Raw genomic sequence first — 15,507 nt, forward strand, 5'->3', positions numbered from 1 at the left:
GCCACCAGTATTTTGCGAAAAAATCGTTTCCCCCTGACTGCTGGGACCCACCGGACGGGCCACTGTATTTCGCGAAAAAATGTCCCCCCGCTGTCAGCTCGGACCCACCGAAAGTGCCTCGTTATTACGCACAATAAAATGAATACTCCCCCGGCTAGCCGGGACCCACCTTGCTGGGAGGCTGACTTGTGGGCCTACTAAGTTGACGGGGACGAAGGGCTTTGTCAACTTAATCAATATGAACGATTCTAGCTCCAGTGACCGTACGATGTCCATCCAACGGCCGTAGTGCTTCTTCAACCTCTGGTCTTCTTGTTCCAGCCGCCCAAAGCAGCGCCGGTCGTGCCGCATGCTCCTGCCTCCCGTGGCCGGCTGTGCTGCCGTGGAGGCCTCACCGCCCCCTACTATTCCCACCGCTTGCCAGGCCCTGCGGCGACGGCACCCTCACACCGCAGCCGAACCAGTGAACCCTTGTAGTCCTCTCCGCGCAGGCTTCCACTGCCGCATCGTCCCCTTCCTAGGCCTCGCCGTCGTCCACCGCCGTGGTGCTCTCCGCGCGGCGTGGTCAATGTGGTCAAGGAGCGACTTCCATCGGAAGAGTACTGTACGTGGAGAGGCTGACAGCTGGGTCCACGGCCACAGCCCAATTTTTTTGTGATTTGCCAAGTAAGTCGCTTTGTCAGGCCTGTTGGGCTGCAAATCTTTCAAGACGAGGAGAGCTTTCATTCGGCTGGCCGAGAAAATGGCCCATCAGTAATGAGAAATGGGTTGTACATTTTTAAAACACATCAAACCGACAATTAGTTTCAAATATCTTTTTTTCATTTCAAGATTTTAAATTACTTAAATTTTTATGTGTGGAGAATTTGTTGGATTTTATATTGATATACATTTATTTTTAAAATCAGTTTGAATGTGAGTCGAAATTTCGGGATTAAAAACAGTTCGGACCGCACCAAAATATGCAAAATTTCGTATAATTTTTAACCGTTGCCACAATATGGGCTGTAATGCTAACAAAAAGAATATGGGCTCCAAAAAAACCTTAAGAATTAGCAAATGGGCTGTAAATTATTAGAAATAATGGCAGATGGGTTGTATGCTGTTTTCCACAGATTTGAGGCTTTCCTAAAAAAAGGTTGATGCACAAGCACTGACTGCTGGATGTGCATCCAACGTCCGTCGTGCTTCTTTAATCTCTGCTCTTCCTGCTCCAGCCGCTCAAACAAGTGCTGGCGGGACTGCCTGCTCCCTCCTCCTCGCAGCCGGCTGTGCTACCGCGCAGGCCTCACCGCCCGACCGTACTCCCATCGCTGGCCTAGCCATCCCTCTACTCACCCACACCTGCTGTTATTCTCCGGTGACGGCAGACGAACCAGTAAACCCTCGTACAGTCGTACTCCCCTCCGTGTGGGAAACAACTGCCGAGTCTTCCCTGCCTCTGTTCGTCCCCTTCCTAGGCCTCGCCGTCGTCCACCGCCCTGGTGCTCTCGGCGCGGCGTGGTCAACGTGGTCAAGGAACGACTTCCATCGGATGTGTACTGTACGTGGAGAGGCTGACAGCTGGGTCCACGGCCGCAGCAAGGAAGTGCCTCCTTATTACGCAGAAAATAATGATTCCTCCACCTGACAGCTAGGACCCACCGGACGAGCCACTGTATTTCGCGAAAAAATGTTCCCCCTGACTGCTGGGACCCACCAGCTACATCTTCGCACGCAAGGAAGTGCGTTCGGGCAAAAAAAACGATTCGCCCCTGACTGCTGGGACCCACTAGCTACATCTTCGCAGGCAAGGAAGTGCCTGACAGTCGAGACCCACCTGGTCGAAGCGTATGTAGCGTTGTCATTCTGGTCGCGAACGTGTATGTACACACTGGTCGATGTAGAGGCGCGCACGTGTCGTAGTAGAGGCACGCTAGTAGCATGTACACGTACGTACAGCGGCCAGGGTGCAAGAAAGAAAATACGGCCACATATGTGTACATACGGGCGGGGTCTCGAATGCCTACTTGCGCATACGTACGGCCAGGGCTCGTGTACATGGCTGGGTCGGAACGGAGAAACAGCGTCGTCGTCGTGTTCATGGGGAGGCAACGGAATGCGTCGTGTTCATGGGGAGGCAACGGAATGCGTCGTGTTCATGGGGAGGCAACGAAATTTGTCGTGTTCATGGGGAGGCAACATAATGCGTCGTGTTCATCGGGAGGCAACGAAACGTGTGGGAGCCAACCGGCTGGGTCGGAACGGAATGCGTGGTCGTGTTCATCGGGAGGGCTTGGACGGAACAGGCGATGGAAACGAGGCCTGGCGTACCGCACAACGGAGGAAACGGACCTCCTACATTCGGAACGGGGTCCTGTTGATCGGGAGGGGTCTGGCATACCACAAAATGGAGGAAACGGACCTCCTACGGTCGAAACGGGGGTCCTGTTCATCGGGAGGGGTGTGGCGTACCGCAAAATGGAGGAAACAGACTTGTGTTGGAGCGCTACGGTCGAAACAGGGGTCCTGTTCATCGGGAGGGGTGTGGCATACCGCAAACCGGGACTCCACGGGATACTGTTCATCTCCACCGTCGACCCCCTCCAGCCTCCACGAGCTATTGTTCATCCACCATCGACCTCCTCCAGCCTCCACCTGCGACTGTTCATCCATGGGCTCCTGTTCATCCAGCCTCCACCGCGCGCTACTCCACCAGCTACTGTTCAACCAGCCCTCTCCACGGGCTCCTGTTCAACCACCCCTCCACGGGCTACTGTTCATCCTGCCCTCCACCGTCTACTATTCATCCTGCCCTCCACGGGGTGGTCCTGTTCATCCAGCCCTCCACGGGGTCCTGTTCATCCATATGCAACACCACGGGGTCCTGTTCATCCACCCCCACCAGGAACTGTTCATCCAACCCCCCCCCCCCCGCAACGCTCACTGTTTATCCAAAGGTAGCATCGATCGACTTCAGTTAGCAGCAGTAGCGAAGGAATCGCTCGATCGGGTTCAGTTAACAGCCATCGATCGATCGCTCGGGTTCAGTAACGCGTAGCCTGCAATGCAATTGCTCGGGTTCAGTTAGAGCCCAATGCCTCGCTCGGGTTCAGTTAGAGCCAACACCTCGCACACACACGCGTATGTGTATGAGAGAAGCGCACATCGCTCGGCCCCCGACCTCCCACCGTAACTGGGAACTCCCCAAAATTTTCCTCGCCCTCGCTTCTACCATGGTTTTTCCGTCATGGACGGCCCAAAGAATGTCATGCAGCTGCGTCTCCGGCCCGCCCAGGACGAAAAGCCCATTTTATGTCATGATTTTTTGTTATAGAAGTAGGAGCCCACCACATCTATGATGATACCAGGTTTTGTCACAATTATCGTCATAGAAGTGTCATATGTATGACAGAAAAAAATTCGTTCGGCCCAAAATGTCACGGATGTGTCTTTTTTTTGTAGTGTATGGGATCCCTCGACGGAATCCCTTCTACGGTTGCGGGGCATGGGGCTACGCAAAGAGCGGGTCTAGAAGATCAACTCGGTGGGATTTTTACCCAGGTTCAGGCCGCAAGCGATGCGTAAAACCCTAGTCCTGCTTTGTGTGTATTTAGTGTTCTTGAGTTCTTGAACTAGCTGTCGTGCATGCCCAGTCCAAAAAGTCTGAATCCTTCCTCAGTACACCTCGGGCCTCCTTTTATATGTCAAAGGGGTTGCCACAGTGGCACACAGGAGGTGGAAAGTATGTACAGTGTACAAGTTTATCTCCTGACATCCTAGGACAAACACATTTAATGTACCGCCTATGTGTCCTCTTGATTTATCGGGGACAGTAAAGAGGCCCGTCCCGTCCATCGCCGCCTCACCTTACTTCAATGCGCGTCCCAGGCGACGAGGCATGTAGCGCCACGCTGGCTGGCTGCTGAGCTGGCGTGGTGGCAGGGGCTTCAGGAAGATCTGCATGCCACCACACATGTGCCTGGATGGTTGGCCTAGAAGCTGCATCCTGCCACGCGGGTGCGTAACTAGTTGGTAGGCTGGTTGCCACGTCGGAACGGGCGCGAGGCAGTGAGGCTTTGGCAAGTGCGGGCCTGGCTTTGGTTCCGTAGACGCCCCCGACAAGGCCCTTGCCGTGATCTCGTGGGTGTCCCCCGCAAGGGTCTTGCCGGGGCTTGCGAGCGTCCCCGGTAAGGATCTTGCCGGGGGTCTTCGTCTTTTGGTGCTCACCTAGGCTTGCAGGCCTTTGGTTTTCACCAAGATCTGCATGCACCATGCAGGTGCTCCCGAGCCTCGGTCTTGACGTTGTCGATAGCGTCATGACTCTCAGGCTCAAGGGTGGCAGTCTTGCCGGTGTTGGGCAAGTTGCCCCCGGCAAGGCTCTTGCCAGGGCCATGTAGGCCGTCCCGGCAAGGCTCTTGCCGGGGGAAGCACATCTTGTTTCTTCGCTCTTTATGCTTCTGGCTTGGGTGGTACCTTGGCAGCCCTGTATCTTTGCTTCCTCTGCCCCACCGAGCCCGGCCGCAGGTGTGGCTACGTCTGCCCGTGCATAAGTAAAGGGGTACAGAAGGCCCCTACTTTTGTACACCGACAAATTCTTTCTACAAAAGATATGCCCATTCTCTAATAAATATAAGTGAAGCAAAAGAGCATTCTACAAATGGAGGTTTTCTATGTGTAGAGAAACAGGCAATCCAAACTTAAAATGATATAAGTGAAGCGCATGAAGCATTCTATAAAGCCTTACTCAAAAGATATAAGTGAAGTGCAAAGAGCATTTTGTAGATCAACCAAGGACTATATCATACCAGCATGGTGCATTATTAAAAGAAAAATAAAAAGCACACGACGCTCCAAGATTTACGCATATCATGTGACGAATAAAAATATAGCTCCATGTAAAATTACTGATGATCATTAGAAGAAAGAGGGGATGCCTTCCGGGGCATCCCCAAGCTTAGTTGCTTGGGAGTCCTTGAATATTACCTTGGGGTGCCTCGGGCATCCCCAAGCTTGGGCTCATGCCACTCCTTATTCCTTCATCCATCGTGATCTCACACAAAACTTGAAAACTTCAATCACACAAAACTTAACAAAACCCTCGTGAGATCCATTAGTATAATAAAACAAATCACCACTTCAAGTAATGTTGCAAACTCATTCATATTTTATTTTTGCATTATAGCTACTGCATTATAACTTCTCTATGGCTTATACCACCAATAAAATGTATAGTTTCATTAAAACTAGCAAACAATGCATCAAAAACAGAACATGTCTTAAACAGGATAGTCTGTAGTAATCTGAACATCAACCATACTTCTGTAACTCCAAAAATTCTGAAAAATTAGGACAAAATAAAAAATTTGTATAGAAGTACTGTGTGAAAAGTTTCAAAAGCGTTTGACTTTCCAGTAATTTTTTTTTAAAATCACGCACTACAGCCAAAGTTTCTGTTTTTGCACCGCACAAACCAAACAAGCAATCTAATCATCCTAAAGGAAAATCTTGGCACATTACTTTTATAATACAATGGAACTGTACAAGGGCATAATTATTTTTTTGAGAATCTTCATGAAAAATTCTACATTGCTTCCATGAGCATGAACACAAGTGTTCAAGGTCGACCCTCACTTCTCCAATGCATAACTTCCAATCGCTTCTCTTTTGTGAAAAAGTTTTAAGTTCCCCTCTATATATTTTTTGTTTTAAAACTTTATAAAAGCACTCAACAGAAATAAAAGACTCTCTAAAACTTCCGGATTGTCTCCCTGGCAGCGCTTTCTTTAAAGCCATTAAGCTAGGCATATAGTGCTCAAGTAATGGATCCACCTGGATCCCAAGGTATATCAAAAACAATTTTAATTAACAATGATTTGGCATTTAGTAGTGAGCACAAAGCAACATAAATCATGCAATAACGAAGTCTAACTCTCTTCCTATGCATCGGCATGTCATACAAGAACAATTCATGCACATCAAGTAAAGGCCAATACATAGCATAAGTAGTTTCTTGCAATTTTATCGTGTTGGAAACATAGAGAGGTGAAGATGTAGTTCCTCTCTCATAATAATTGAAAGTATGATCAACAAGCACATGCATATTACATTCATCAAAATTATCATGTGCAACGATAAAAGGCAACCCATCAATATAATCCTTAATAAGAACAAACTTCTTCGATATAGTGTAGTTTGGAGAATTCAAAAAGATAATATGACTATCATGCGTGGGTGCAATAGCAACAATTTCATTCTTAACATAAGGAACTATAGCAAGTTCATCTCCATAAGCATAATTCATATTGGCATCTTGGCCACAAGCAGAGAATTATCAAGTTCATCAAAAAGGGATTTCAAGTGAATCAACATGATCATAGCAATTATCATAGCATTCATCCTTCAGTAAGAACGAAGGGACATTAAACAGTGTATGAGTTGGAGGGTTACTCTCATTAGAAGGTGGGCATGGGTAGCTAATCCGCTCTTCCTCCTTTTGTTCTTCGCTCTCCTCATCATCTCTTTCATCCAATGAGCTCACAGTTTCATCAATTTCTTCTTCCATAGACTCCTGCAAAATGTTAGTCTCTTCTTGGACAGCGGAGGATTCCTCAATATATGGTTTAACATAGGCATTATAATCATAATTATCATAAAAATAATTAAGTATGGCAAAATTTTCAGATTTGTAAAGAGTAGCATCATACTTTTGAATCAAAGAAGCAATTTCATAAGCACCCTTAAAAGCAACAAATTCTTCAATTTGTTGAACATCATAGTAATTATAAACACCCTTAGCATATGAAGATACGATTCCATTATCACTAAACTCACATTGGTAGGGAAGGTGTTTCTTAGGGTCTTCAAAACAACAAGTAAAATCATACATTTCACATAAATTCCAAGCATAGCATTTCAAACGATGAATTTGATCCAGTAAAAGTTTCCCTTTTTGAGATAAGCGGTGTCACACATAACAAGCATGCTCATCTAAAGATTTGCCCTCAACTAAGCTAGTTGGGGTTTCAACACGAGCACAAAGAGATCAAAGATGATCCAAGTAGAAAGCTCCAGTAGTATGATAGATTTTTTGGGTGGTTCTTCAACAATTGGTTTAGTAGTACAACTATTTTTTTGGTATTTTGCGTTTCCTACCCATAACTAAAGATAGAAAACAACTTAGAACAGAAAATAAAAACTACTTAGTGATAAAGTAAACAAGCACACACGAGAATATTCACCCCACGCTATTATTCCCTGGCAACGGCACCAGAAAAAGGTCTTGATAACCCACAGGTATAGGGGATCAGCTATAGCCTCTTTCGATAAGTAAGAGTGTCGAACCCAACTAGGAGCTAAAGGTATAACAAATATCCCCTCAAGTTCTATCGACCACCAATACAACTCTATGCACGCTTAACGTTCGCTTTACCTAGAACAAGTATGAAACTAGAAGTACTTTGTAGGTGTTGTGGGATAGGTTTGCAAGATAGTAAAGAGCATGAAAATAAAATCCAGGGGCTGTTTAGATAAATACACAACTAAGTTAGCTTTAGAAGAGAGCTTTTTGTCACGAGAAAGTTATTTGTCCCTAGGCAATTGATAACTAGACCAGTAATCATTATTGCAATTTTATATGAGGGAGAGGCATAAGCTAACATACTTTCTCTTCTTGGATCATATGCACTTATGACTAGAACTCTAGCAAGCATCCACAACTACTAAAGATCATTAAGGTAAAACCCAACCATAGCATTAAAGTATCAAGTCCTCTTTATTCCCATACGCCATAACCCACTTATCCGTGTTTGTGTTTCTATCACTCACGCAATGCAGACAATAAGCAAACCATGAACATATTGCAAACCCTACAACGGGGATCCCTCACGCTTGTGCGACACGGAGAGCACCATAGGACAGAACCAATAATAAAACATGCAACTCAAACCAATCATGATCACCAATCAACCCATAGGACAAAACAGATCTACTCAAACATCATAGGATAGCCATACATCATTAGGAAATAATGTATGGCATTGAGTACCATGTTCAAGTAGATATTACAGCGAGTGGAAGAGGTGTTACACCGCTGCATAGAGGGGGAGAGAGTTGGTGATTATGGTAGCAAAGTTCTTGGTGTAGATTGCGGTCACGATGATGGCCCCGGCGGCGTTCCGGCGCCACCGGGAGAGAAGGGGAGAGAGCCCCCTTCTTCTTATTCTTCCTTGACCTTCCCCCTAGAGGGGAGAAGGATTTCCCCTCTGGTCCTTGGCTTCCATGGCGGTAGAGGGGCGGGAGCCCCTCCGAGATTGGATCTCTCTCTGTCTCCTTCTGTTTCCGCATTCCCTGTTTCTGGCGTTTCATCGTTTCTTAAATTCCTGGAGATCCGTAACTCCGATTGGGCTGAAATTTTAACACGATTTTTATCCGGATATTAGCTTTCTTGAGCCATAAGAAGGGTACCAACCACCTTATGGAGTGGCACAAGGACCAGGGGCGCGCCCTACCCCCTAGGGCGCGCGCTCCATCCTTGTGGGCCCCTCGGGCATCGTCTCGTGTTGATTATTTTTCCCAAAAATCACATATATTCCAAAAAAATCTCCGTAAGTTTTTATCCCGTTTGGGCTCCATTTGATATGGATTTTCTACGAAACAAAAAACATGCAACATACAGGAACTAGCACTGGGCACTGGATCAATATGTTAGTCCCAAAAATAGTATAAGAGTTGCGAAAAGTATGTAAAAGTTGTAGAATATTAGCATGGAACAATCAAAAATTATAGATATGACGGAGACGTATCATGCGACTATTTGAATGTGCAGGCTTAAAAACAATTAGGATTGGATGTATGCGGGTAGCGTTGGATGGCCACTCCCGCATCCTTGTCCACGGGCTAGTCCCCCCTTTTTACAGACGGATGCGGAGCAAATTTTCGGGTTAGCATTGGAGATGCCCTTACTCAAGTAGCAATGCTACAATGATTCTTACAGTTGTACAACCTCATCAGGTTCTGAACCAAGCCATACTGCAGTACGACTGCTAGTTCTACCATAAGATGACATTGCATGACTTACATAGTTTTTGGTTCGATGAATGTGAGTAGTACAATAATTTCGTCTTTCCATGATTTGTATGATCTCACGAACAATGAAGGTGTGCCGAGATCTGTCCATGTCTCCCTACTTCAAAAGATTAATGGCCTCCAAACAATTAGACTCAGTGACAACATAAAGATCACTTCGTTGTAAGGCAAGCAAGAAACCCTCTCTTATAGCACATAGTTCAGCCTCAACAACATCATGGTAGTGAGCAAGATGACAACACACACTGAAAATAATATCACTCGAGTGATCACGCAGAACCATGCTGCTTCGTGCAGTGCATCTGCTGTGACATATGATCCATCAGTATTTAGAGCCGCTGATCATCAGGACACTCCCAAGAAGCAGTATGTACCTCTGAATTACTCTCCCCGTAAAGAAATATAAGAACATTTAGATCACTACTAGTGATCTAAACAATTAGATATTTCTTTACCGAGGGAGTACTTGACGATGCACTCAGACTTGTGCCACACTCCAGAACAACAGCTTTGCCTTTGATCGGGTCCTTATCCGGAGACGGCTCATGCGCTAATAAGAACCGGACATAGCGTTTTAGAAAGAATTTAGCGAGTTCAGTTGGAGGTGCAGGTTTACGATGAACTACTTCATTCCTAGTGTGCCATATCCTCCATGGCAACATGAAAAAGTTTAAGTGCTGCCCCGCGGGCATGTTAGAAACTGCATGTAGAATCCAATCTAGTCGAGTGTGCTCCATAATATTTGGAAGAGAACAACACTCCGCCATGCTTAACCATATCTCTCTCTCTCTCTCTCTCTCTCGCATATTTGCACCTGCATAAAGCGTGAAACATGTGTTCTTTCTCAATGCCACAGATCATCCAATGACCGCCTATGTTCCATATCCCATGTAGCCAGAGAATTGGTGGCCACTCGCCAGTTGAAGAAATGAACGTTGGGTGGAGGATTGCTTTTTCAAACCGAGGCCCAAATACCTGGAGTGCCATTAGGAGAGCTGTTGGACGAAGATTGTGGCGATTGGTGAATTTCTTCAAAGGCTAGCCTGTATGCATTGCGCACTAAAAATGAGCCTGAAGGCTCCCCTGCCCAAGCAAGGAAAGCCTCATGGTTCCAAGTAGATGGTCCATTCACTACTGCAGGATGGTCCAAACGTGACACATGGATCAGAGACCCTTCGGCCAAACTATGTGTGATGCAATAATCGCAAATGGTGTTATAATAAAACAATCTCCAATACTATGAACTGTGTGTGATGGCGGTGACATCAAGCATGATTCAGATTAGAATTGCGTGTGCGATACGTGGCATATAGTTGATCCATACGAACTGTTTGCGATGAGACAAAAAACAGAAATGGTCAGCCATGTGAAGGTTTGCGCGATAGACGGCATACAGTTCAACCGGATGAACTGTTTTCAGTTAGGCAACACAACAGAAACAGTCTGCCAGATCAACGTGTGTGCGATAGATGCATACAGTTCACTTGGTTGAACTATTTGTGATGAGCAAAAACAATAGAAATGGTCAGCCAGATTAAGGTATGTGCGATAGACGACATACACTTCACACAGATGAACTATTTGTAATTAGCCACAACAAACAGAAACAGTCAGATAGATCAAGGTGTGTGTGCTAGATGGGCACACATTCTAATTAAAAGAAGCGTTCTCGATGGTAATAACGACTACACATAGTTGATGGAACAAGTCATGTGCTGACATCACCGTTTGCGGTGCATCCTATGGTTACAAACACCATGTACGCATTCAAGAACGCGTGCCCACGTTACGCAATCCGAGAATCGTGCCGCACTTCTAAACTAGAACTGTCAATAAATTTTGAGCTTGCTTCCCGTCACATTCCAAATTACCGCACTATATTTAATTGCAAACCTATTCACACCGATAAAAACCTAAATGGTTTCCCACTTAGCAGCGTATTACTAGGTTATAAATACTACCTACTCCAAGATGACTGCACATTCCTCCTCAATTCCTCAACAACAAACAAACAAGTCGTTCTTCATCGTTCTCTTGCGTTTGCCATGGCCCGTAGGAGTTCTGGCTCGAGAAATTACCAGGGAGAGGTGAGCATGGAAGCAAAAGCACGAGAGATGTCCCACATCGCCATGAAAGCAACTGAGATGCCTTCCGCGCTGCCGAAGTAGCACAGAGGTCCCGCCACGGTGTTGAAGCAACAGACTGGTCCAGCCGCTTTGCGGAAGCAACACATATGTCGCATCATGCCGCAGATGCAGCAGAGAGGTCCTCCCGAACTGCTACGTCCTAGAAAGATCTCTTGCGGGCAGGAGAGGACTCTCATAGGCGCATGTGCGCTATGCTCAATAACCTGATGGGTCGGATCTTCGGCTGGGCGAAGCTGCAGGAGGAGATCAATGCCTCGTTTCATAATGCTACCGGCGTCACCCCGGGACTAAGGGATGACAAGGTGAAGTTCCGCACCTAGCGTGACCTCCCAAGGGCGAAGATCGCCAGAAGGGGGAAGCAGCACGAGGATACCACAACCTTGTTGAAGAAAATGAGCATCATCATCAAGAAACTTATGGACGAGAATGCCAGGCTCCGCATCGAGCGTGAAAAGCTGGTGAAGGAATTTGTGGCTGCTGCCAAGCAATGTATTGAGGACCTGAAAGAGATCATCGCCGCTCGCTGCGAGAACTAGTCGTGGAGGCGATGAAGACATGTGTTGGAGGAACTCCGCTCCCTACAACAACGCATCAAGAAAGTAGAGAGCAGTGACCCAGATTGTTGTCTGCGTCTTCCTTCTTCTTTTGCCCTTGTGTCTTTCGGGTGTTGCCACATGTCATGTGGCATTTTTAGTTATCTTCCTAAATATGTAAGACAATTATTATCCATTGCCATCATCATTATATTTATATCAATCTGGCTAAGTCTCACTGGATGCTATATATGTCCGTCAGATCTTACATCAAGATCCATGCAAAAAATTCTTTTCAGATTTTCTTTTCTCTCTCTTAAATATCAGTCGAGTGAGACATAGCCACACCATTAAGCACCTATAAAATAGGGGCTTGAGTTCCTTTAATGGAGAAGTTGGGAGAGAGGTGGGCAACAGATGGAGGTCAAAGGGCTCGCCTCCCGATAAGCATGCACAGGGGTCTGCTTGCACGCCTCCCATACTCAAATAGCTACCCCACACGACGCCTCCTAGCCAATAAAAAAGGGGATGCATGGCGGCACATAAATGGTTAGTAGAACGTCCATGGTTTCAATAATACTTGTGTTTCCAATTGTAACATGGCAGCTCTTGTTCCAAAGTGACTTTGTTGGTTGTTAATGTGTGCGCCTTCGCAAATCGGACAATTTTTTTACCATGGCATGTTGGTGTCATGTGAAGGCAACATGCTGAGTTTCACGATTTTTAGGCGAGTTTTAGATTTACAGGAATTTAAAAACCAAGTTTCGGCCGAGCCACGACACCCAGATGTTTCAAATTCATTCCCATTTCTTGCATGGGACATCAACATTCACCCAAGGACACATATATGATTTTTCAACCCATTTTGGCGCATTGAAGCATGCACATGTAGTTCAAATTTGAATTATGCACATTGAATGCCTAGAAAACTCAAATTATGTATAAAAAAGGCCAAACGAACTAATTCCAAAATTTAGCACGAAACACCTATTGGTCTATGTTGCCTCTGTAAAAAATCAAGGCGGGAAGAGGCAACGTATGTCGTTTCACACACAGAGGTGACGGGTTCCCTCTTGAAATCACGAGCCTTCTTGAGAGAAGCTCCGATTTGCAAGAAGCTCATACCAAAACTTGTCCCAAATCTAACAATTCTTTTACCACAACATGTTGGTGCCATGTCATGACACCATGCCAACTTTCATAATTTTTAGGCGACTTTTGGATTTACAAAAATTTTAAAACTAAGTTTCTCCATGTTTCCGGTCGAGCCACAGCGTTCGGATGTCTGAAATTCATTCTCATTTCTTGCACGGGACCTAAACATTCACTCAAGGACACACATATGATTTTTTTAACCAAATTTAGTGCACCGGAGCATGTGCCTGTAGTTCAAATTTGAAATATGCACATTAAATTCCTAGAGAACCCAATTAATGTATAAAAAGCTGGACGAACCCGGATTAATTCCAAAATTTAGTATGTTACTCCTACTGGTCTATGTTGCCTTTGTAAAAAAATCAAGGCGGTAAGAGGCAGTGTATGTCGTTTCACACACAGAGGTGACACGTCCCCTCTCGGAACCATGAGGCTTCTTGAGAGAAGCTCCGGTTTGTATAAGCTTATACCAAAACATGTCCCAAATCGGACAATTTTTTTACCATAGCATGTTCGTGCCATTTCATAAAAATTCTCCATGAAGTTTCAGCTTGTTTGGAGTTGTGCAGAATACGTATCCTGACGTAGCTTTTTCAGGTCCAGATTTCCAGCTGCCGGAATTCTCCCTCTTTGTGTGTACCTTGCATATTATGAGAGAAAAGGCATTAGAATTACTCCAAAAAGCACTATTATGGATAAAAGGACCATAAATAATAGTAAGAAAACATGATGCAAAATGGATGTTTCAGAGCGCTCCCTCCAAACGGAGGATCAGACCACGACTTTCACAGCCGAGGTACATGCAACCAAGGAGGCGGCTCACGCTACTAAACATACGCCCAGGTCATCTAAGCGTACATGGGCTACACAGGCCGAGCTCGGTCAGGCACCCGCTCACCCCAAATAGGGGCACGGGATCCTCGTTCGCCTCCCCTGGGAAGGACATTACGTCCCTAGGGTGCATAACTTTGCACTAAAAATTCCATGGACGCCCGATGAGCCGAAACAAATGATACGTCATTGTCGGCTCGACGGAGCAACAAAGCACTTCTGACTTGCACACAATGGGGGCGCTTTAAAAGGCCCAAACGGAGGTGGCATGTCCACATGGCTTAAACCATCCAAGCAGCAACTGCACACCTTTTTAATGACTTGGCCGACAAAAGCATCAAGCAAACAAAAGACTGAGGTCGTAGACAACCCATACAAACTTTGCTATTAACTAAGACGAGCTGTTCAACACCACGGAGACGCAGACGTGCGACAAGGAGGGACTTGGGCTATTCAACCCGGCAACATGTCCACCCATGTTTTTACTCCTTTTCTTTTCTTTTTTTACCCATTGTATCTTCTACAAGTCTCTTTTGTTAAAGCTCGACATGTACTCCTTCACCACATGAAATAAAGAAAGTGCAACCCTTGAGGTCATTAAGCATTTCCTTATATGTACTGCCCTTGAGACAAAAGCATACTTTCACGATACAATTGTAATTTGCATTACCAAGGGCTTAGCTTTTAATCTCATGCCCCAGTTACAAGTCCAAACTATCCAGTCGGCGTCTCAGATGTTGCGTTATATGAACCAGTTTTGAACCTCGATTTTGGTCAATAGTTGGGTTGCCCGGCTCCTGTATTACCCCTTACGTTTCCGATCCATTTAGCTAAGGGTGTAAAGGGAGAACCACTGCGATTGCTGCTAGCTCAAATGGCAAAGCACCTCAGTAGAGAAAGCTGAAAACTAACTGTCTTGGTAAGCATAAACTGGTCGGTCGTCCGATGACAGCTTCAAGCAATGTATCGTTCGAGATCATCCGTGTAAAATGAAGGGCTTTTATCAAATCATTTGAGGTGGTTACTGGTATAAACCCCGGGTACACAAGCAACCCCTTCATATACAGGGGGCTCATTATCAGCCCTCACAGTTAAAATCCTACGACTAAGTGAAAGTTGTAAAGACATTATAGTCGGATTGCCTCATTTCTATGTGCATGGACCGCCTTCGGAACCGAGACATTGGCTAAGGTTCATGATTGCCTATGAAACACACTATGTATACTATACACAGGGGTTGAAGCCGACGAATGGTCACTTTCAGTTTAACACGGTCACACAGGAGTTAATAACCCACAAGTATAGGGGATCACAACAGTTTTCAAGGGTAGAGTATTCAACCCAAATTTATTGATTCAACACAAGGGGAGCCAAAGGATATTTGCAAGTATTAGCAGTTGAGTTGTCAATTCAACCACACCTGGAGACTAAATATATGCAGCAGAGTGATCAGTAGCATAGTAGTATGGTAGTTTGATAGTAGTAGCAATGATAGTAATAGTAACAGTAGCGGTAGCAGCAATAATTTTGTAGCAATTGTGACAGTAGCGGCAACAACAATAACTCAACAAGAAACAATATGTGAAAAGCTCGTAGGCATTGGATCAGTGATAATCTTGGATAACATTCATCATGTAACAAGCATAACCTAGGGCGACACAGAACTAGCTCCAATTCATCAATATAATCTAGGCATGTATTCTGTATATAGTCATACATGCTTGCAATAAGAACTTGCATGACATCTTCTGTCCTACCCTCCCGTGGCAGCGGGT

Source organism: Triticum urartu, chromosome 3A, assembly GCF_056163025.1.
Source record: "Triticum urartu cultivar PI428250 chromosome 3A, HENAU_Tu73, whole genome shotgun sequence".
Lineage (NCBI taxonomy): Eukaryota > Viridiplantae > Streptophyta > Magnoliopsida > Poales > Poaceae > Triticum > Triticum urartu.